The sequence below is a fragment of the Pyrgilauda ruficollis genome, unplaced genomic scaffold (assembly GCF_017590135.1).
Source record: "Pyrgilauda ruficollis isolate IOZ18807 unplaced genomic scaffold, ASM1759013v1 scaffold55, whole genome shotgun sequence".
NCBI lineage: Eukaryota > Metazoa > Chordata > Aves > Passeriformes > Passeridae > Pyrgilauda > Pyrgilauda ruficollis.
Window position 1 is genome coordinate 2,181,896 of NW_024527155.1, and position 25,415 is coordinate 2,207,310.

At 41.2% G+C, this 25,415-nt stretch overlaps 1 protein-coding gene across 1 annotated transcript in view; it reads right to left on the reverse strand.

Moving 5' to 3' along the window:
- The window catches only part of RRAS2 (RAS related 2), a 42,058-nt gene that overhangs the window by 15,374 nt on the left and 1,269 nt on the right, over positions 1-25,415 (reverse strand). The window lies entirely within an intron of this gene.

A 25,415-nucleotide genomic window follows, 5' to 3' on the forward strand; every position in this document is an offset into this window, starting at 1 on the left:
TTATGTACACACTCATAATCTTAAAATGCATTTCAAATGATCTGACCTTCACAGGAGTTTCTACTTGCAGTGCATGGAAACAATGACACTATACAGAATACTGCTCCAGCAGTGTTTGTTTTAGGCAATAGCAATCCCTAAATCAGTGTTTCAATCACTCAAGTTGTTTGGTAAGAAGATATGAAAACCTGCTCTTAAGCTTATCCTCTTCCTCCATTTATTTGTTGCCTTTAATACACATAAAGAAATTCCTCCATTAGCTGACAAGCTTGAGTCCCACTCCATAAATTAATAAAAATGACTAAGTAAAGACACCTTTGATGGAAAACCTCAGAGCCAATTCACAGCTCTTACACTGCTTTTCACATTTACCCTTCATAAAGTAATGAACAGTCCACAAAATGAAAAGTCAGGAGATAACTTTCTTTTGCACTTTTATGTTTTAGGGTGGGAGAGAAGTAGGATGTTGATGGGAAGCTGCCTCTCTAAGCTGCAGTCCAGAGGCTGGCTGGAGAACATTCATCCCTTTCCCATTACACCAAGCTGGAAGGCCGTGCAATGAAAGGCAGCCCAGCACAGCGAGAGCACACCACCACTATGAGTAAGTTAAAGGAGAGGTACATGCCAAAATATATATTCATCCTTGCTGTCTCTATAATCTCCATCTGTATTTACTAAACATACACATAATGTTTCAAAGAGCCACTGGTTGGTTATTTAAATTTTTTCCACATGTTTTAAGTTTTTGGTTCAAACCCAGTAAAGGCAAGGAAATAGAAGGGTTTCCACCCTCCAGCCACAGTTACAGATCAGCTCTGGATTTAAATAAGCATCTGCAATTTGAGCATTGCAAACAGCCCAAAAATCTTCCCTAGCTATAATTTTTATGCTAGAACTTAAAACAAATATGTGTAGCATCCACCAACACCAAAGCTTTAACTTGAGACTTGAATACATTCCCAGATAAACGAATGTAAGATCCCAAGACATTCCTGTGCTGTGCTCCTTGACCGAGTATTTCTTCTGGCAGTCTCTCCTTTACCTGCCTTTTACACCATCATCTCTTCTCTAGGTTTTACCTCATTTCCCCTGGACTTCACCGAGAACACGTCTGCTCTTGACCCACTCAACCAATGTGAAGCCCAGTTCATCCCCTGCACTGGCAGGTCTTCCCTGTGGGCATACAACAAACAGCAGCACCAGCTACAGCCCTACCACGCACCAACCACACCGATTACATCAGAAATATTTGACCCAGAAAGACAGACACCTAAGTTCTCCTCATTTAAATTACTATTTCCAGCATTAGTTCCAAGCCATAGACAAAGCCAGTGCTACAGGTTAAGACCAGAGCTCCAGTGCCATGGCCAGTAGGGCCAAAATTGGACACCTTTCTCTTTGAGGTACTTGGCTACACCATAAAAGCCTTCCCAGACCATGAATTAGGATCTAAATGACTGACTGCATAACTCAGTTTGCAGCTTCCATTGTTTTTCCTCCCATGACATCTTATAGGCTTTGCCATCAACTCTTCTACCTAAGAGTGGCAGAGCAGCCACGTCTGTACTAAAGACACAGTGACACACTGTGCCCTCCTCCAGCTTGCAAAGGAAGTGAGAGACCATTTCTAGGAGTTCTAATTTATGTTCCTGTCTCTGGAGGAGGAAGCAGACAGATTCTATGTCACCACAGGCAACTTACTAGAGGATGGGTGACAGTAACCTGTCACCTTGCCCAAGCACTGTGCTGCCCTGGTCCAGAGCTAACCTGCCCAGCAGAAGGGGCAAACAGGCAAAGCACCAGCTCAGGGCCCCAGCACCTCAAGGGATTAAAAGAACCTCCTTTCACAGCACAAAGGAGAAGTCATTCCTTTACAGTACATGAGCTGGCTGGCTAGAAAACAAGGAAAACATGCAGTAAAAAAAACCCCTGACTTCTAGAAGACTACATAAACCCAGACTGCATTCCAGAATAAAGGAACAGACAGAGCAAAACACACGAATTTAGCATTTTGCAGAGCCCCAAGCACTTGGGTCACAGAAAAACCCAAACAAACTAAAAGCACACCACTCATCAGAGAGTCTCTGACAAGCTTGTTCCAATAGCAAACACACACCTCCCCAAGAGCAGGTGCTTCACTAGCACCCACTATTTCCAGACAGGTTTAATTGGTTGGTGCTGGGAAAGCAGGAAGTGGATGCTGTTGGTGTTGATGACGAGTTTGCCACCTCTGCAAAGGTTTTGTGCAGTGCCCAAAGCAGTACCCGAAAAGGACTGCAGGAGGTACCCACAGGAAGCCAGCACCACTACAAACACAAATGCTCAGGACTGCACTCAGCAGGCTTTGCAGAATGAGGGCAAATATTTTGGTGTTGAATGTTGCGACAATAGGAGACCAAAGGTCTAGAATTATCCTGATAAAGGCCAGACTAAAGAAACAATTATTAGAAAACTGCCTCATGCTACAGAAGGCTAAGTGTGTCATCATCCAATCATCCTATATTCCTACAAATCTTTAAGAGGTTCTTTCTTTTAATTATACAAACAATAAGAGCACCCATTCCTTTCTTCCAAGAAATATAAATTAAAAGATAGTCAGTGCTTGCAAGTAATCAATGATGCTTCCCTCAATTTGCACTACTTCCCACTGCCCTAATGTACTGTCAGCATTGTTATGGCTGTCCAGGGAAACAGATGTCATCTGTAACTTCAATTACTGCCATTACCCAGTGATGTGAAACACTTCATCTCATGAAGTCACAAAGACAGAAGAGGATTAAGCTGAAGGAAGTTATAGTGAAAGATGGCATGAGACATGTACAAGCTAAGCCCTTTGGAAATTCATACACAAGCTGAAAATTTTTATTTGTTCCTGAAAAAATAGCAACACACATATATATAATACCAGACTATGATTAAGTACATGCTTAATCAAACATTAACAGTTCTACTAAAGAAGAAAATAATAACGGAAAATGCAAAGTTGTTGTATAAGCCATGGCAGACTTAGAGTACATCCATTAGATTACTCCCCTGCCAACAAACAACTGGAAGACAGAAGAGAGTAGGATACAGAAATAAACACTTGACTTGGTTAAGCAGAGGTAAGTCTCCTCCTTAAATTTTTATGTGCAACGTAAGGATTGTCAAAAGCTGTGCTTAACCTGTAAACACTAAAAGTGTAAGTCCTATAACACACCACAGACTCTTCTGTCCCTCTCCCTACAGGGACACTGATCACTGAGTGAGCACATCAGAAGAAGAAAACTCCTAAGAAAACTCTGTTCAGTGCATGGGCATACTTAAGGCACACAGCTAATATAACATGGCTCTCTTCTGTTTGGGCTTTGTTCTGCTCACTACCCAGAATACCTAATAACAAAACTGGTTTTGCATCCCTCACAGGTGTGGGGAAAGATGAGCTAGGATGGGGGGGCAAGGGGGAAGGGGCACGGAAGGTAAAGTATCTTCAGTTTGAATGTTAACACATAAATCTGTCTATGCACCTTTAGTTTTTGCATTTCCTGAATCAACACTTGGATTTTGTATCCATTAACACACTCATTTCCAGTGATATTTCTCCAGATAGCTGTATGCTAGGAAGTTTCAGATTTCATCCAAAGTTAAGCAGGACTGACTTGTGTGACAGATTTAGAAACCAGATTGGTTCTGGAGCATCAGCTTATTCTGCAGTCAAGTAGTGGACCAAGACTCAGGAATATGAAAGACTGAAATCAAACTGACTTTAGTGCACTGACAGGGAACATCCATCAGCTCTTACACATTTCAACATGCCTAAAAAACTGTCTGCTAGTTTTTGCTCTTCCCCTAACTGCTACTTAAAAAAAAAAGCAGCTTTACCTTCTCCAACCCCACCCTTTTTTCCTCCCTGGCACCTAAGGCATGGCTGGCAAAATAGCTTGGGTTTACAGGTAGAAATCTGGAGAGTGTAACTGCTAAAGAGGTAATTACAAGATCCAGTGAAAAAAAAAATAAACCCATCTACAGTAGATTTGCTTGGGTAAAACAAAGTGTCTTTGCCACTTTGACTAAGACAGCCTTTCAGTGCATGTTCAAGTCATAGAATTGAATGATTTCTATGTCAAGAAAATTTTGTGAAAATTAATAATATTCCAGAATATTCATTTTTTTAACGAATAATTCAAGAATAAATTAAAACTATTTTTCTGAAAAGTTACGTGCCCTTTTGCTAACATACTGCCAAGCTTAAACACACCATCAGATGCCAGTACAGTCTCAGCTTGAGAAACTTAAATGCCTTTTCCAATCTAAAGGATTCTAAGATTCAAATTATGGGTGCTGGCTACATGAGCATCATGTGAATACTGATGAGAGTGGGTTTTCTTTTCATACATGTTTTGCAGTGCAGGTGACCATCTTTTAAAATATTAACTTCCTTAAAAAACAGCAGATTGATACTTTTTAAAGACCCTTTAAACTCAAACTGAATCTGCACTGTGCTCAGGTGTCCTTTCAGTTCCCAGCTTACAGCTCTCCCCATGGGACAGCAACTCGGTATTACCAACTCACCAGCCTGTGAACATTTCCCTCCAATTTATAATTCTCAAAAATCAAACCACACCAAACACACTCACTCAGACACCTGGTTTAGGCAATATGTGCACTAAACTTTGGCCTCTGGAGTACTTCCCAGTGGTGGAGTTTTCATTGCTCAGGATCAGAGAAGGTGCACTTTCACTGTCTGAGAAGGCTTCTTTGTAATGCCTGCAGTTAATGCCCTTTAATGCCAGTAAGCACCTACAGAGCTCTTTGAAGGCAGCTCTGCAATTTCTCAAGTTGAAACGTGTCTGACTGTAAAGCATATTCTATACTGCAAGTTTAATTGAGCCTTGATTTAATTTAATTTCATTTTTTTTTTACAGTAAATATGTTCAGGAACTATGGACACACCAGGTACTTCACCTTCCTCATCTCAACCACTCGTAATTCAAGGAATGTTTAAAACATTCAAGACACACCATCTTTTTATCCAGAAAGTTTTATCATGTTTAGATAGCTTTCAAACTAGCAGCTAACACATGCTCTTCATGATGAACTCACGGTTTTTCTCAAGAAAGCAGTGATTTTTTTTTAAAGTACATATCTGATTTTAGGACTGTGTATAACCAGACTTCAGCTGCAAGAGAAAAAGTAAGGTTGCTTCAAAAATCCCCTGGTGAGGCAAAAGTAATAGAATACATTTTCCTCATACACATGAAATCATTAGAACTCCTCAAGACATGCAGTGTAAATAAGAGATTTTGCTTTATAAACTAAGTACAGTAACTGGAGAAGATTTAGTCAATTAAAATCTCTCTTCACTTCTGTAATTTAGATGTAACTATACCACAGTCAGCAACAGGCTTCAGCTGAGTGGCTCCAAGGAGACCCATGTTTAGGGCATTTCCAGTCTATTAACAAAGAAGCCACTTCATAACTCTATCAACTTGGACTTTTCAAATTGTCTAGCTTAGGTTATGGACATTTGGAGCCAGACAATTACATTAATTAAATTAATTAAAGTAAGAAGTTTTTCTAGCCCAACAAGCCAGTGAAACAAAGCTGCACTCCAGCAACTCTAACCCCTATTTCACATTTTAAGTGCCTGAAAATGTTTGATCCCTGGGACTCCACAGCAAGCCAAGATCAAAACTTTCTGAAGTTAACACCTTTCTTATTCTGACTCCATTCATCAGAAAGAGTCAGGTAGAAAGCCTGAGGAAGGTAAATTCTCCACATTCTTCCTCTTAAAACATTTGTTAAACATGGAGATACCATCAGGTTGACTAGCCCACTAAACCCAGAGCCTACAGTTTTCTAGAATGAGTCAAGCTAGGATTAAATATTTATAAGATAGTATTTCATTCTACAATTAAACTACAGCAACTTCCTAATGAAGGAGGGAGGGTTTATCATCCCCAGTCCTGACATTGCACTGTAATTCCCTGCTGCCTTCAGGATGATCAAGAGATCAGAAAGTTCAAATTGCCACATAAAAATTATAAAAATCCCTCATCCAAATAAATACTAGCCATGCAAACCATATTTACATGTCCAGGCACCTTAATAGAGTTCACATAATATCACTTTGAGATCCCTTTTGGCCCAACTTCAATATATTAAATTACTTTATTAATACACAAATTGCTCAAATATGTAAATGCTAAACAGGGACTGAACCCAAGAATAAAAGCTTCCAGAAGTTTTGACATACCACTTGTTCTGCTGGGAAACAAAAACCTTGAAGTGACTCTTTCAGACCCAGTAATACATTTTATTTACACTGCCAGATCATTGTAGACATTGATAGCAATGCACTAGTTCCTGTCCTGTAGGGTTTTTTCTATTACCAGTAAATTCCATGGAATTTTTCAACACCAGCTTGGACAATATCCAACACAATAACACTTAGTTTCATTAGCAAAGTCTGGAGTGCTTTATTTTTCAAAGATTTGTTGACTGATCATTAAAAGCTAATTATTTAGGAAAAAGCTATAAAATAGCACTTCTATCTAATAAGAACTATTGCTTCAAGAAGATAAGCACAGCTCTAATAGCTTTATTTGCCCAAATTACATATTTATTCAACTCCAACCTTTTGGCCTTAGATTAGACTGTCTAGACTAATTTTGCAGACTACAGACAATTACTATTATCTTTAAGTTTGGAAAGTGTCATAACCAGAAGTGTCAAGAATGCTGAAATTACAGCTGTGTAAGTGTTATTTAGCCATCTATTTTCATTAGCAAGGCTAATAATTACTAGCCTTTCCCCCAGATCCTCACCCAACTCAGTGAAACACATAGCAGCTACCCTGGAGCATGACAATTTTAAATGATAATGAAATAATTGGTTGCCTACCCATGAAATAATGGACTCCTTCAAAGTGTGTTAATCATTCAGGAGTGCCAGCATCAGAGGCTGCATGGTGCATATATTATAATGGTAAGATGTGCTGCAAAATTAATTAAAATAAAACCACACTGGGTAACTTTCCTTTAGAAAAGGGTGTCTTGAACAGCTTGCAGGTGACAAGCCACCAACAAGAAATTCATGCTAAAAACTCCAACAGCAAAACCATACTAAACACACACTTCTAACATATCAATTTCTAAAGTTTTCCACACACCACAGTGACAGGCATGAAAGCCAGGCTGATTAACCCAAGGCCCACTGGTCCCATGCTGCAGGCCCAGCAGCTCAGTAGCCAGGGGTTTTTTGCACATCCATATCAGTCATCACTCACACTGTATTTTAAGATGAAAATGTGCTTTCCTCCACCTAAAACCATTTCTCAGAAGCTTGTGACTAAGCAGCAAAACCTCAGAAAGAAGGAGAATTTGCACTGGTCAGTAGGTGTTTTTTTCTATGTCATCTCTACTTTCAGATTTGGCTGCTCTGAGCCCGGCAGCACACAGGCTCCCACGGGGACCAGGGGGAAAACAAAGCACTTCACAGCACTCTCTCCCAACCAGCAAAAAGCTCCATAACCTTCGTGTCCCCTCTGCCAAGTGAAGTTTTTCAAGAGATTCAAATTTCACCATCTGATTTTTAACCCAGAGACATCAAGGAGAAGCACTCACAACCTCAGTTTGGGATATAGAGCCAAAAAACAAATGTCTTAAGAGTATCTTTTTATCGTGGCTCTAACCTAAGGTGTCAGGTTAACACACCTGATTGTGAGAGTGGAAAGGAAGGAAAGGGATCTCTTGCAAGGTGGGGCAGGCTGCGTAAGCCTTTTCTCACTAGGGACAGCATGTTCAGACCTTCCTGGCACTGAAGTCTTTGTTTTGTTCCGCTGCTTGGGCACGGTGTTCAACAGGTCTGATTCTGACAGATGGGAAGAAAAAGAACCCAGATTTATCCATTGTAAACTGAATTTAGCAAAGCAACGTGGTAAGTCACTCCATCTTTGGAGCAAGATGAAGAAATCCTACCCCACGTGAGCAGGGAGATCCCCAACACAGATATCTCAGTGAGGCAGGCTGACCTGAGATCATGATGAGACGTGATGCCTGTCAGAAAGCACAAGTATGTTAAACACAGGCTAGTCCCACAGATGTGTGGACACTACTGCTTCAGAAATAATTGTTCAAATTAATAGCACTATCCTCAAAATACCAGTTTTCTGGAAGAACTAAAGCTTAGAAATCAAACACAAGGATGCAAGAGCCTGCAGTGCAGACCAGTGTAACTGAAGCAAAGTTTCAGCCAGACAAACCACTTTGGAAAACAGCAATGCAGAGTATTTTCCATCACAGACACCAGGGGAGTACAACGCTTTCCTTTCCAGCCTAATCAGTGCTTGCAGAGAAGTTTAATCTCAATGTCCTTGAAGAATGTCTTCATAGTCTCTCTCACTACCAGCAGCAGCAGCAGATTTCAAGATCAAAGGTTATTACTCCTTCCCATCTGACAACAGCGTAATTCAGCCTGGTTTTCTCATCAAGTGGCTGAGGCACAGTACAGCACATGAGGATTGTTTACAACAGGCTGTGTAGCACTTCATTTCTGACTCCTCAGAAGCAAAGCCATGTCTACTGGAACTTCTACAATACAGGCAGACAGCTGAAGTTCTTAAAAGAAACACAAGAGGTAAAAAAGAGAGTTTTATCCTTAATATAAATAAAAACAAGAAGGAAACCCAAACCACCAGACTCATGGTTAGGAAGACAGAATTTACGGCTCCACTCCATGTTTTGCAGCAGCATCCCACAAGTCAACCCAAACATGCTGTCCTGCAGCATCTCCAGATCCTGCACTTCAGGGGCACAAGGTTACTCAGTGAGATCACTTTTAAATCAGCACATTTACACAGTGACACGTGAAGCCTATGTGCAACCCTAACATTGTCTATGCCCCTCCTTCAGAATCCACACTCCTTTACACTCAGCAGAAGAGTATCAAACAGAACAGTACCTATTTTCCCCAAGTTATTTTACAGTGTGCATGAAGTCCCATCAAGATCAGAATCACAGAAAAGCAAGGGGGAGATGCTGTCTGGGCAGAGGATGCTTTCCTGGCCAAAGATGCATGGATGGCCATCCTTTTGTTCCACCAAGCAAGCTCCACACACAGGCCCACCCCAGCAGCACGGCAGACACGAGCCAAATCATTCATAACTGGAATATTCACTAGGGAGCTTGACAGAGGCAAGTGCTTGAGTAGCATTATCCTCCCAATTAGTCAAGACTTTAAAAGCACAATGTGACCAATATTGTCACAACTCACATAAAGGGAAATGTGCACACAGTCAAATTCCAGGAGTCAGAAACTACAGAGTGGTTTTACCATTGCTGATCCTGACCTGAGTATGATTTCATAGCACAGAACTGGTTATAAGCACTGTCTTGCTAAATTAGCTTGTTAGCAGATCTACAGGGAAAAGGAAGAGATCCTAAAGCCCCGGTAAGCACAATTAAAATGCTCTTAGCAGTGCCAGAATGTTCAGCCTCAGCAACTTCAGATGTCAAAGGACTGTCAAATAGAAACACATTTATGTCCTTAAATGTTATTAAAAATGCTTCTGACCTTAGTAGCCAGTCTACATATTTTAGCAAGCAACGATTTCCATCTAAAAAAACCTTATTTACCAGCAAAACATGTAGTTGTACTAAAACCAACCACAGTGTTTCCTCCCATTCGCCTATGCACCTGCGGGTGTAGTACCACTCTTAGTCAGCATCACCCCACTCACAGGGCAGGGAAACACAGAGAAATCTCAGAGGGAGTTTAGTTTTTACTTTGAATTATCACAGACACTGCATGGAATAGAAAAAGATGGGAGACAACTAACATTCATTAATATCTGTGGCATTGATGTTAATGTTAAGAATGTTCAAAAAAAGACTGGATGAGGCACTTAGTGCCATGTTCTAGGTAATATGGTGGTGATCAAAGGTTGGACCTGATGATCTCAGAGGTCTTTTCCAGTCCAACTGATTCTGTGGTTGTTACATGAATATTTCACATGACTTTTTGAGTTGAAGGACCCACCCAGCTGGATGTTAATTCTAGATTTCACGCTTTTAGAGCATTTATATCTTAAAAGCAAGGATTGTTCTACCTCAGTGAGAATATAATTAAGCCCAAAGCACATGCTTTTACAACCGAAGCAAAAAAGTCAAACATCTGCTGTAAGGGACCATTCTCATTCCACTAAAACCCAGAGACACAGCACACTCAAGATGCATGTTGGGAGACCTGTTCTAATGTTAAGATCTACTTCATGCCACAAACTAGTTTTATGTGCAAACACCTACTTTCACATGTCAAAAAGCCACATCTGTGATGAACCACATCAAGAAACTGCAAGCAAACATTCAGCTGAGGCGCTACACAATCAAACACCACACACAGTCAAGTAATGTTTTTACAGTATGGCCATTTATGGTAGCAGTAAAGAAGGCAAATGAAAGATTGGAGCAATTGCACACCGAGCACCATCACTCCCCATGGAGGAGCTGATTCTAAGTAAAAGATAAAAAAACATGATTTGTATCAAACACCTCCTCTACAGGCAATCCAGTTATTTCAGAAGCTCACAGATTGAGCTACAAGCATTTTCTACAGTCACACAGACCTTAGGATCACTGAAAATCTGTTTAGTATTTTGTTCTCCAAAATCTACTTAGCAGTACATTAGAGCGGGTTCCAAAATAGTTCTCTACCCATTTGTGAGTGAAGTTCCTCCAAGGGGAAGAGGAGTTTAAAGATCAAATTAAGAGCAAACACTTCCCATTCAGAAGCACATGAAGTGCTGAAGGGAAACAGTGCCTGATTTCCTTCCAAAGCTGGATGCTCAGGCAGAACCCGAGCTCTCCAGTGGAGACCTTTTCTCATGAAACAATGGTATTTTAAGTCCTTGTTTGAAGCACAAGTGCTCCATACACCAACCCAGCCACACCTGCAGTGACAGCACAACCCTCACACAGTCATTCTGCACTCTTGGTTCTGTCATCTAAAGCCTGAAAGCACAGCTTTCCTTAAGTAATTGGGCAAGAAGATTAATACAGCAAACAGGGCTTTAACATCAAAATGTTCTTCCTACAGGACAGCAGCAAACTGTGAAAACTATTAAATGCATCTACAGAACGTGAGACCATCAAGAGCATCCAAACCCCCATTAGATCTAGAAACTTTCTTCACCCTTTCCTCGCTCTTCACCTCATATTAGAAAACTCTGGGACACCATCCATGCTGCAGGTACACAATCCTGACAAGATGGTACCTCTAGAATGGAATCCCAAGGTTTAGCAGACCAGCCATCAACAGAGAGGAAAGATCTTCATCTTGCTCTGTGCACATGCTTTGCTTCAGGGAAATGCTCCCTCCACCATCAAGAAAGACCTTTGGCTGAGGGATCTTGCTCTGTGCACATGCTTTGCTTCAGGGAAATGCTCCCTCCCAACTAGAAGAGGACAGAAGCACCATCAGACTACACACAATACATCTCAGCTCCATTCAGGTAAACAAACTTTTTTTCTCATCCTTTTGTAAAACTGTAACTTTATGTGCTTATTTAAACAGATTTGAGCCCAGTTTTCTGTAGCCATTTCCTAAGAGCTAAATCTTTGGAGTCACCTGAGTAGGTCCACACAAACCTTCAAAAATAACTTCAAACAAACTGCACTTGAATAGAATAAATTCTTCTCTCCCTCTCCTGCTACTCCTATTCTGAATAAAACAATCTAGTATTTTAGCAGGCTTTCAAGATTTAAGGGAAAATAAGGAAGGCACATCATTAAAAATGCAAAGAATTTATTTTCTCCTACAGCATATTCACACTGACCAGTTTATCATCACCACCTCATGAAGACTGGCAGGCTTTGGGATTTTTAGAGTGTTGAAGGTGTGGACTTAAAAACCAAGGGTTCAAATTCAGATACTTCAGTTCAGTAACAGCATATAGTCAAGATCTGCTCCGGGGGTTTCCAGCAAGGTGATTTCCCTTCTGCCCCATGTGCACTCATTCTTACAAAGAATTTACATAAATTCTCAAATAAACTTGTTTTCTAAACTTGCAAGCCAGCCTGCACAGGGCAGCCAGACCACACGATTTTTACTTCATTTGCATTAGAAGATACAGGCTGACTTCTCTATACATTATTCTTTTACAGATATCAGTTGAGGAGAAAAGCATTATTATCTGAAAAACAGAGGTGCACATCAGTTGAACATAGCTCATGAAAATCATTAGTAAACATATTGTCTAAACTACCTACGAGGATGATCAAAGGGAAGAAGGACAAGGGCTGTTGAAAAATAATTTGATCATGCTAGTTTTATTTCTCCACTTCACACAAGCGGTTCCACTAGAAGCTGCTATCTCTCCTTCTGATTTTATCATTACTAATTTGTAACAAATCTTCAGAAAAGCAAGCTACCTTCTTCAGGACAGACACTGTGAACAGCCACTGCCAAAAAGTAACTCTAATTTGTTTTATTTTGCCTTTGAAACCCATGTTAGACCAATATTCTTTAGGCATATAGCAAGCTCAGAAAAGAGGGTACTTTTATGATTTCCACAAACAGCACAGAAACTATTAGATTTCTCCACAGTCTAGGACCAACTTACAAGGAAGATCCTTTTTGTTTATCATCTCAACATGCCAAATGATACTTACATGCCACAATCAGCCACACAATGTTAGTTTACAGTCTTTCAACTTGACAGGTCCTATAAGACTTTCCAGGAGGGGAGCCAGTACTCCTGAAATGTAACTCTTTGCTGCTCTCACTTGCTTTTTAGTTCTCTCCAAAGCAATCCCTCCATTCCTCACTTTATTTCTGGAGGCCATAGTCCTGCAGAGGCTGATTCCAGAGTGCAAAAGGAACAGCACAAAAAGGCCTTGCTACCCCATGCAAAGAACAAGAAGAAGGAAGGCAACCCAAGAGCTTCTGTAGCATGAAATGCAGCAGTTATAAAACACACAAACAAAAACATTAGAAACAAACAAAATTCAAGTTGTTCTCTCTGTGAGCAAGTTCACACTGACAGGAAATGAGTAGCTAACAAGTAAATTACTCGAGCCCAGTTCAGAACATGTACAAAAGTAGGGGACTCACAGCAAACCAACCAGACTCACTACATGTGTACTTTTACTAACTCCAACCTCTGCTAACCTTCTACTAACAGGTTAAGAGCACATGGAAAAGTGGCTTTACCATACATCTAGTAGGGAGGACAGCTTAAAACATCCTGCCCTGGAGGCAAGAACACACTCCATCACCTAAAGCCACTTGTTTTCATTAGGAAATTGATCTACAGAGCAACATCTGAATTCAAATTGCAATGTGCAACATTCTCTCCTGGTCTGACAGGCACACATAATGAAGTATCGTGTCAAATAAGTAGAGAGCATCATTATTTGATTGCTTTCTTGAGCAAAGAACTCCTGCAAATGTTTCATTTAATGGTATAAAGAGGCAGCAGTACAGCAAATGCCATCTAAAAATGTGTGAGCAGTATGCAAAGACTTTCAATTTGTTTACTTACAGAAAGCAGCTTTAGAATGCACTGGGTTTGATCAGAGGGGGTTTTTTTCTTGGCTTTTTTTTTTTTTTTTTTTAAAAACCCTACTGCTATTTCCGCTCCCATATTCAACCAAGTAGAGATCTTGTGGTTAAGGCATTCAGTGAAGAGAAAACAGAGCGTGGAATGCACAGGCAGACAGCCTTCTGCACCAAAAACCACAGGAAAACACATTAGTTTCTCTCAATTTTATAGATTAGAAACAGGTTTTTCAACCTCATCACACTCAGAATAATGGACTATTCAGATTTCCAGTAATCATAGGTGAAGCCTCTGGACAGGCAGTCCAGAAACCCTTCAGGAGACCTTATCTTCCTGTGGCTTAACTTGGATGTAGCAGAGTGTGAACGTCCCTCTGATCACAGCAATAGCACCACACAGCTCTGCCAGCGTTTAACAGGCTGCAAAGCTGATGTTATTTACAAAAACAGGCTGGATGCTACCAATTAAAGGCAAGTAGTTTCTCTTTTGAGCTTTCTTCCAGCATTAGAAAGTATTTTAATTTAAGTCATAAGTCTTAGAAGACTCATTTCCTGTGCATGTGTTAAACTCAACCTTTCATAATGACCAAAACTCAAAGCTGCCTGGAGGGATTGTATGTGTTACAAACATGTGGGACAGAATCAAAGCCCACTAATGCATTGCTGTTTTCCATACATATATATATATATATTGTTTGTTTGGTTTTTTGAATCAGGAAAGCAGAGTTATAACAAAGACCTCTCCAAGTAAGTTTTGGCACTGACAGTCTACATGCTTCAGGTTTAGGAAATGACCGTCAGATCCTGAAGACATAAAAACAAATCTGGGGAAATCTTCCCAGGAGTGGCAGTGGCAGCCATTCCTCTGCAACAGCTCACACTTCAAAGCACAGCCTGGAAGCTGACAAAAGTCAGTGCTCCAACTTGGAGATGTTTAGTCAGCAGGAACAGAACAGGGGGTTTTGTCCAGGAGACTCAAGTAGCATGAGTCCCTTTCCCTGTATCTTTTTTTTTTTTTTTTCTGGACTGAAGAGAGACAATCCATTCAAGGAAGAAGTTACAAAGAGATGATAAATAACCAGGTGAATAGTGCTAGCAGCTCATAACTCCTAGCACAGGGGAAAAGCTGAGATACTTTTAAATTTCTCACGCTACTCAACTGGCATGGGATTAACTCAGGTACAAAACAGCTACCTAAAGTACACGAGCTGCAGGGAATTTTTTAAGTTTGAACATAAGCTGTTAGAAAACCCAGCCTCAATTACCTAGTCTGAAGCAAGTGGCTGCAGTTTAAATTATTCATCTTCTGAAATCACCCTGAACAAATTCTTCCAGATCACCACCTTCCCTCATGCAGGCAGGCATCCAGTATCTTTTTCAAGAGATCAGCTCAAGTGATGCAGGGCTTTTGTTTATTTTCTTCAGAGTATTTCTAAACTGAAGAAATTCACAGAAGATAGAATTTCAAGGTGCAATTTTAGCTCTTAAACTACAAAAAAAAAAAACCAAAAAAAAAACAAAAAAACAAACTTAAACCTTGAACAAAATCCCCAATTCAATTGGATTTTAAGACCCCAGGACACAATTTCAACAGACACCCAGACCAGCACAGACTCAACTATTTTCAAAATCTGCTCTAAGTGAACAACTTTATTATCAGTTTCCTTTTTTGGGAGAAAACCTCTGGCGTGTCAGTTGAAATATTCAAGCCCTCCCACAAAACAAGTCAAAGCAGCTAAGGAGGAGGGGAAGCCACTATTAAAAATGTGTGGAATGTAACCTACTGGGCAGAAGGCAGATAATGGGACAAGGAAGTCGACTACTTCAAATCTGAGGCTCTTTTCCCACCAACAGAGGCACTGGGCAATTTCAAATTTACAAATTATAGTGAATTTTGTCAACTTTTGTGGGATATACATGACTAAGAATAGTTTAACAGACAAAAAATAGCTTGTCAAATCTGCCAGTTACCTGATAGACACTATATCCATTCTAATGGGTGCCAAAACTTCTAGACAGCTGAAGGAAAACATGTCTTTAGCTACTTCAAAAGCTGAGCTTTCAAGTGTCTTTTTTAAATTCAAAGAAGTTGAGATGTCTGCAGCAATATATTTGGGTGTACTGCTCCAGCAAGATAGAAACAAAGCAGAAACTCTGCTATAGTTAGTAGATTTAGGTCACAGATACAGGAATTCAGAAATGCTTCAGGTTTTAAACATCCTTGGTGAAAGTAAAGAACTCTCTTTAAAACATCTCTTTGCACGAAGTAATGTTCTCAGGACAGATCAAAGAGCAAACCCAGTGCCAGGCAGTCTCAGAGATGTGCAGGCTCCCACAGCAGCTGGATCAGCCAGAAGACCACACCTCAAAAACTGAAGAGCTGCCTTGACACTACAAGCTGAACCTGAAGGAAATCAAACCTCTTGCTCCATTAGCTGCTCTGACACAGTCTGACCTCCGAGAGGCTTCAGATGAACACCCTCTTTTCCGAGAGCAGGACTTGCTCATCGGTATTGCACACAGGGGGCATTTCACAACTCTCCTTGTGCCCTCTGCAAGAGGAACAACACCCCAAAGCCTCAGCCTGCACCCCAGAACGGCTCAGCTTCCCCCCATTGCTCAAGGCTGCTGCCAGTTGCACCCACATCATCTTTTGTGGTTTATCTGCTGCAGAAGCAGCTGCCTGTCCCACCCACCCTGCCTGCACCATGGCTCTGCTGGTCCCCATGAGTACAGAGAATTCTCCCAATTCTACCTGGATGTTTCTGAGCCTTTCTACAGCATCGCCCTGAGGCTGACATGGTATGACAGAGCAAGTTACAAACCACGTAATCGCTAGAAGCAGGAGCATCTTAAATTACATTACAGCAGAAGGCTTGGTTTTCATGTAAAATTTAATGCTAAAATCATGCTGAAGAAGTTAAAGTGAGCAGCCTGATTCCCTTCTGATAATTTCTTGAAGATTCTGGAGTGCCCCCAGAGAATTAAACCTCCTGTATTCCAGGTATGGCATGCAGCTTAAACAGGCAGTTATTGCAGCAATCAAACCAGACAAGTGCTTTAAGGTTTAGCACTCCTTCAGTTGGTAGTATCACTTGTACAACATAAAATAGTATTGTCCTAACAGCTAGAGAAGTAGTTAAACTGATTCAAAAGAGCTGGAAGCACAAGACTCCAAACCAAAGCTAAGCAGACAACAGCAGTGTGGGTTGGTGACAACCTGCTAAGAGCCAGCAATAAAAGCAGCAAGGCAGGACATTCAAAGTGGTTGGTCCACTGGATGCCACAGAGAGAACAATTTACTTCTAAAAACAAACAAACAAACAAAAAAAAAACCCCAAAAAAAAACCCACCACAAACATCCCTCTTAAGGCCCCTACAGAGACAGAAAGAAGATTATCTCCACAGTTTAAAAGTTCTCCTTTAAATACTCTCAGATGGTAAGAGAAGGCACAGTTGGTTAACTTTTCTGATGTGCTAAGAAGATCTTTGCCCCACAGGTTCACTTCCAAATTGGAGGGTCTGGAAAATGTTTATCATGGCATACACCCATCAGAAAAAAGCTGCAGAATTTGCTGCAACACTGCAGGAGTGCTGCTGAGCACAGGATATCACCTCCGTCCATGATATTTTGAGAATTCCCATCAAGATGCAAACCTGCTTCAGAAGGAGGGGGAACATCAGTTTAAGGAATATCAAAGTACAGGAAATCAAAGTGATACAGCACATATGGGTGCACCTTGGAAATTTCTCAGGACACAGCCAAGATTCAGGTAACTTAGTCTGAGAGGAGGCAGGAGAATAGGATGCAAAGGCTAAGATGCTGTGTTTCTGGAGGACTTCAAACACAAGCTGCTTCGAAAAGAATCCTAAGCAGCAACTGAAATTGCAAGGCAAAGTTAAAATACACTCATTATTGCATTCTCAGTAATACTGGACCATGCAAAGCCATAATCCATTTAAATACATCACTATTACTTTATTGGGTTTTGCTAATGAAGGCTTGTTAGTGTGAGCTAGTAGAGGAGAACACTGTATGCTTCTTTAGTAGAGCTGGCAGCACATATATAAGTATATTATAGACAGGTACCTTTTTACATTATCATAAAGCACATTCTTAAAAGGAGGGAGAAACACGGAAATATTATGAACACACAGCTAAGTAACTCCCTACCTCAAGCAGTGCATATTACTGTAATCCCACTTATTTTCCCTGCATGGAACAAGTCTAATAACAAAAGAAATTTAGTAGATCATTTTTCTGCCCAAAGATGCCAGATTTTTCACACAGATTTATCACTGGCATCCTACCATTTCATGGTCTACTTACCACATATGAAGCAAAACACTCAGATTTGCTTGCAGGTTTATAGATTTATGTCTGCTTAAATGAGGAATACTGGAGATGCTCTGCAATATGAGTTAAGTTGTTAGCTTTGTCAGGAAAACTCAAAATGGTAACGAGAGTGATTTTAAAATTTCTTTTCCTAGCAAATATAACTGGTGACTCAACATATTATATCACTACAGTCACAGAATACTCTGAACAGGACTGGAAGAGTAATTTGCTGGTAAGCTGTGTGGAAGCTCAAGTTTATTTTCTGGCTTAGAAGACTTGAGGAAAGGGATACATTTGATAGTTATGAATGTGTGTACCCACAGCTAATCTGCTAAGAATAACATTTCTCATAGGTCCCCTGAATAAAGATCTTTGTGGAATACTTTGCTTGTGAGTGTTACACTAATTTTTTTCTTCAAACTGCACCATTTTTACGTGTCAGTGCTAACATCTAGTTAATTATTAAAGCACGCTGGTCCCAGCAGCCAGCACTTTATGCTATCTTTAATAGTGCCCTTCTGCATACATTCCTATTGCCTGAACTCATTCCTATCTGGATTCACCAAAAACTACACTTCACTTTGTGCTCACAACTGAGAAGCTGGTGCAGGCCTGCTTAAATGAGCTCGACTGCCAGATGAAGTTGTTTGCAGAGCTGCACAGTGAACCAGACAGGGTAACTGATCCTGGGTAAAAACATTCCCTGGTTATTTTTAACTCCGATGGCTTGCGGAGTTTCGGTGCGCTGGAGGGAGTAAATAGCTGTAATGGCAAACTGCTGTGGCAGCAAGGGGACCTTTTGAACATTTCTCCTTACTTGTAGTACTAGCTTATCAATTATCAAATTAGACTTTCAGTTACAGCAAAGCCCTGTTTCTTCAGGCTTGAAGAACAAAAACATTTCCCCAGCCTTGTCCTCCCCACTGTCAGCCCCTTCTAAAAAGCAAACAATCAACTTGCCCTCGCTCTCAAGTTCCTCCAGTTCCCCTTCTGCACCAGCACAGCCCTCGTGGTCACATATGCAGCCCTCACTTGCCAACTGCAGTCCTGAGGAGCTCCACACAAGCCTCTTCCAGAGGCACCTTCTCTTTAGTCCTTCGTGAGATTTAGTACGAGCACATTTGTATGTTACAAAGACTCACCATGAACTCCATCATCCAACAGGATCTCCCTCTGTAAGCAGAGTTTATGGCATTTCCCCATGCAACTAGAGAAGTGCACATAGTGCTCCTCAGCAGCCCTCACTCAGTCAGGTTTGAGGCTCTGCATAAACCCAAGTTCTCCAGCCTTTCCCATTCCAGCAGCAGATCAGAATCTCTGACCTCGCTGCTACAACAGCCCTTGCACACAATGCTTGATTAGTCTCAAGATCAAGCACTTCAAACGTGAATACGTGACCTTCTTTAGCTTAACCAAGAACAGTCCAGGCACAGCAGTCCAGCCAACCCTCTTAAAAACTACCTAGTGAAAGCAAGCCATCAACAAAAAAGTAATTTCAACCTCACCAAAGCTCCATCCAGAAGCACCACTGTGTATCACAAACTCCACACACTGGGATGTGACCAGCTTAAGTGCATGCATGGTGAAAAAGAAGTAAGAAAAGGCAAAGGAAACATATTGGGCAAACATCGCTTGTCTGCTATCTAAGTAATTTAGTTATAAAGAGAGGAAAGCAATATTGTCTTTTGTGTTACCTGCTCCCATTACGTGCCCTACAGGCCATCCCAAACCCAAGCTGCAACCACACTTGAGCCATAAGACACAGCATACAAAACAGCAAAGAAAAGACAAAAAAGAGAAAAGTTGTTCACAGTCACAGAGCATGTCTTCGTAAAGAAGGATACAGTTCAGGGTGAACAGAAAGAGTCTCACTCACTGCCCAGACAGAAATAATTCACTTGGGATTTAACAAGAAATTTGTAGTAGCAGGCTACCACTGCTCTCTCTCAGAATTTCAAAACAGAACCCCAGCAACTTAGTACAGCTTTGTACTTGGAGGCCAATATCACTTAAGTGCATTATTTGCAATTAAACTTTTCAATCTGGTTCCCTCCTACTCCTCACAGTAAGAGTTTGTCTTGATTGTTCAAAGTAACTTCCAGAAATCTTTGGACATGTCCTATGCAGAGCAGCAAGTTTAAAAAAAATTAAAAGTACCAATTACAGGCATGACTTCTGTTTTAATGTTGGTTTTACATACTTCTTGAACTAGAACAAGAAGTGGTGCATTTTTCTGGTTCCATTTTCCTTTAACAGTGCTTTTTGACCATAATTGAAGACAAGTCTACCAAACCGGTGCAGTTAAGCCACCTGAATTGTTGGAACAAAGGGAGAAGTTCTCTGCTTGTGTCACACCAGTCTAGACCTGCAGACTGACTAATTTGGGAAGGTCTGCAGCAAGCCCAACTTCCTACCAGCCAGCCAGAAGTCTGCTACATTCCACTTCACGAAGCTGGTATTTATCTTTGGATACTTCAAGGAGTTCAGTCACAACATTTGCAGTGCCGGGAATGCTTTCGGTAAGTGCGAACAGGTTGCACAAGGTATACAAACATGAGCCATTTAGGCCCTTCCAAACTCTTGGAATATAAGGGCCCTACTTATAAGAGCCACCCTCCACCACCTCTACTGCGCATTGGAATTCAGAGCCCCAGCCAAAACCAGAGGCAGGAGCCTCTCCCTCTAATACGGGAAGGAGGCACAGGGCTAGAGGCCAGCGGCTGCCTATTCATCCCCGGGAGTGCAAAGGGCATGCCAGGCAGAGATCTGGGAAACTGTGCCAGGACTCCTTGTGCAAGTGGCAGTAGAAGAGCACCTGATAACCAAAAGGTACGTCAATATTTACTCGCTATACAAGCAACCGCTGCTAGGAGCTAGCGCACAGAAAGGTGCTCTTGGACTGCCACGTGGGTTAAGTTATCCCAAAGGAATGTCACTTGGGAAAAAAGCTTGTAAATCACTCAAAACCAGAATGGTGAGTATCTCAGAACTTAAGCACTGCTCCAAATTTATGGCAGCTTTTGAACCCAGCTCAGCTCTACCCTGTGTGTGCACTAGTAGGAGGCATGAGTGCTGGATAACAGGATTCATTATGCCACTGTCCTGGAACACTCACACACAGCCTGAGATTTCCTGCTCACCTGCAAGGCAAGCCTGAAGTCACCAACTACATTCCCAGGCTGTAGATCTGTAACCAGAGCGAGCCCAGACTTTTGCCTGGTAGCAGTGCTGCAGGAAGCAAGCAGCCGAGCAGTTCAAGTTTCACAAGAGGGGCGACGAGCAGCCCTTATTATTCCAGGTGACTGCATCACAAGTCCTTTGTTTTGATTGGGATTTTTATTTCTCACCTTTAACCTCAACAGATGTCGACAATCAGTTGCTCCTGAACTGTATTTTGTCACCTTGAGTTAGTGTAAGGAGGCCCCAGGCTTTATCTCAGTGTGAGCATACCAGTCCCAGCGTAGCCCTGCGTGAATCTGCAGCCTGGAATCCGTGGCATTTTACTCCTTTCATTTGCCTGCGCGCTTACTCCATGAGCATTTTTTTGACGGTCACCGAGGGTTAGTCAGAATACCCAGAAACTGTGGAGGGATTTGCACATCCCAAGTCCAGCACAGGGAAATGGGGCACCAAGACATCAGGGTCTGTCAAACACCCAGCACGCTTGGCTCCAACACCAGCTGCACGTTCAGTTGTTGCTTTTCAATCTACTTTACTACTCTATTTTGGAGCTTGGAATTCATATATAGAGCATAAAATTCAGAACAAGCCGTTTTGTTGCCCAACAGCTATTTCAGAGATAAAAGACACTTGGAGATAACCCACCTTTGGGTTTATTGCTAGTTAATGAGAACAGTCCTGTGAAAGTAGCAGCTTGAAAAAGGAAAGGAAAAAGAGGGGAAAAAGCCTGAACAACTGCTCACCCATCCATCTGCAAGTCATATGCCTGCTTTCAAGCAAAGTGTCTGATATTAAAATTTAAGAGTCAAAAATCTAAATCCAACCCACTTTACTCACTAGTGAGTGGAACAGTAAGCTCAGCTCCAATCAGAATTTGTTACAGGCACTTTAATGGTAGCAGGAAAAGTATTTTCTTTTACAAACTTGGCAGTAAGATTTGAGCTTGTAAATACAGCATGAAATCAGTAAACAAATAAAAAAGCCCCAAACGCTGAAGCCCTACACAGATTTTCTATTGTGTTAAGTGTTTTAGCAGTTCCAAACATGTTCATGCTTTACCACAGGTAACATTAAGCTGACTGACAAACTCAGCTCAACTCAGCCACACTGAACTACAACCATTCAACATCATCTCAAGGATCTAGTGACATTTATTAACTGATACATTCATACAAGTCACCAAAACCTACTCAGTATGCAAAACTATACATGTCATTGTCACAAAACAAAAGCCATAGTTTTACAAAGAGGAAAAAACACCAGGACAAACAAATTCATCAATTCTGATCAGAAATAGACAGTATTTTGCACAGCAGACTTCAGAAAATAAAATATTAGTGGCTTTCTTGCTACATACTGCTAAAACTAGCTATATGTTGCTCAGTTTCACAAAAAAAAAAAAAAAGCATGAAGTAAATGGCAACTGCAGGATAAAAAAAAATCAGAGGGTGATTAGGTAGTTGCTAGGCTGTATTCCCTTTGAGCAAGGAAACCTGAATATTACAAAGGGCTGAGTTACAAGGGAATGTGGGGTATTTTGTGACAGACCTCTGCATGACAGCTGGAGAAAAGCTATTGTGGCAACAGCTGTGTGCTCTGCACAGCTCATACTCCCAAATACCTCAGCCTGCTAAGAGGCCAGTTAACTGGCTGCAATGCATTTTAGAAGTTTTCTGCCTCTTGGGATGTGAGGATGATGGATTATTTGTGTATGTGTTCAATAACAGAAGGAATGCTTACTTCTACCACTTAGCCTTTTACAAAATGCTGTGGTGTAATGCTGAACTATCATTCACTGCTGCTTTCCTAGAGTTTATAGCAGCAACATCCCATTAACTCTCCTCCACAATTAAAACATCTTCACTTCCTGTCTTACCAGTGCACAGGCTCGACAGCAGTAAATCCATCTATCATATCCTGATTTAAAGGAAATGATCTGATATTTCCAGGATGAAATCCTGGCCCACCAACAGCAATATTGAGCTGTGCGTACCTCCCTAGAGGAAGAATTTTGAGGAACACGCTACTCATTAACCACTGAAAGCTTTCATCTGCTAATTTGTTTCTAAAGTTACTCCAAGGTGTCAGGTGAATGTCTGAGAGGTGAGCCCAGGCGGTTGTACACAAGTGACCAGTTACACCTCACTCACTCTAGCCCTGCACTCATTAGCACAGTGAGGCTGGACTCAGGACACCAGAGAGCTTCCAGGGCATGAGATGGGTTTGCTCACTCAGCCTCCTTACAAACACGTTGCTGTTTCAGACCAGACTGAGGCACAATAACCAGCAGGAACTGATATATTCTTATATTCTCACACACAGGACAGCAAGCACAGGAGTACTCTGCACTGCCCTAACCGCAGCCACTGCTGCTCCTGCAGGACTGAATGCTCTCTGCTTTCCCACCATCATCTAAACAAGGCAGGGAAGGATGAGCTGTGCAGGCATCCCAGAAAGCTGGCAAAAGAAAGAAGATTAACTGGTTCTTCTTACACCCTCACTTTCTCATGTTCCCCTTTGTTTTTTTCTCATGTTCCCCTTTGTTTTATCTGAAATCAAGGAAGAGTTTTCCCATTTTCAAGTATGAATCCCCTGTTGTCTTTCAAAGATACAATGTAAATTGTGGCACATGCTTCCCCATGATATTCTACCACTGCAAAAGTCAGATTTACTGGAAAACAACCAGCACCGAAGTAAAAGCTGCACTTGAGTACTGATTTACTGAAAGTTAAAAAGGAAAGCAATACCAAGTGTCGAAATATTTGCTAGTATCAGTAAGAAGAAAAAAGCTTTCCTTTTTAAGCTTCAGTTCATGACAGCCTTATTTTAAACACAAGCAATAAAGAAGCAAAACATAATTTAAATCCTCCACTGACATCAGGATCGGTCATGTAGCAAAAGCTAGTACTGATCCATGTTTTAGTGAAGGCCACTACACGTTTGTCACTTAATCCTAAGAAATTCCAAAAATGAAGCATGTGACTTGCTTGTAATCAATTTTAAAACAACTTGGAGCAGTTTCTGTGCAGCCTTAAAAGACAAACAATGCATTTGGCAGTACGCTTGCCGTACAGAAACTACCCAGGTGCCTGCATGGCAAAGCACACACTTGATAACATCACAGCTTCAAGAGCTCAGGAAGACGCTGTGGGATATAAATAGTACAGCAAGCCTCATCTCTTATTGTCCAAAACCACACAGCAAGCACAGAAACAACACAAAACTCTTTCTCTAGGGTACCTGAAGTACTGCCCAGGTCTTTATTTCCCAGCTATTTTTCCTCGGTTTTGTTTTGGGTTGTTTGGGGGTTTTTTAAGGCTGATTTTTCTGCTAAACTTCACTTTGCAATGGTAAGATTTTATCTCAGGATAAAGCTGCTGAGAGGGCAAGAAGATGGAGATAACTTAATGCAAACTGACAATAAGTTGTTTTGAAGAATTCACCCTCAATGTGTCAGCTTAATGCCACAGTGCTGTTCCCTCAACACTCTTTCAAAGTGAACTATTTATTTTTCTGCTGTTAATTTGAAAAGATCCTTATACATGGCAAAACAGACACGGGTTCCTCTTTTGCAGATATTTGCTGAAAGACAAGTGTCAGTCACAGCACTTGGCCCAAAATTTATGTTTATATTTAATATAAGCTCAAACTATTAGGTTAAAGAATTAATTTCTACAAGTACTCAAATATTGAAGCTATCCAGTACTCAGCAGAACCTTACTGCTCTTAAAAAAGATGGCTATAAAAAGGCATCAAGTGTGAACTTCCCTTTTTTCCCTTCTTACATCTTTAGTATAAATGACAATTTTTTTGTTGCAAAGGTAAAGTTATCCCAAAGCCCTCAATGCTGCCACAGAACCCAGAAATCCCTTCAGCAACATTTCCCAAGACAGCAGCATCTCAGAACTGAAGCCATATCCAGCTGCACACACGACTGCCACAGCGAGACACAGGCAACACCACCTACAGCAGCAGTGAATGGCACCCTAAACCAGCTGCAGAAAACTCAGGGTTTAATTATCTCCATACGCAAGCAATGAGGAATTCAATCCACACACTGAGAGCACTGCAGCTATTCCAGCCCCACCACCTTCAAACACACCAGCCAGCATTTTACCAGAAACTGACCGGCCATCTACACGCCTGACAAAAGACACCTGTACAATGCATCTCAAAAAACCAGTCAAACTAAACTAGTTCCAAAGAACTAGTTCTCCCAAAGGGTCCCCTCTTTTAATGTTCTGTACAATACTGGATCTTATAAGCATTCCGGTATCCAGTACTTACCCAAAAATTCAAAGTAATGTTTTCTACGTAGTTACTTAGTCTATGCTGCAGAGCTTAAATTCTTAACAGAGTA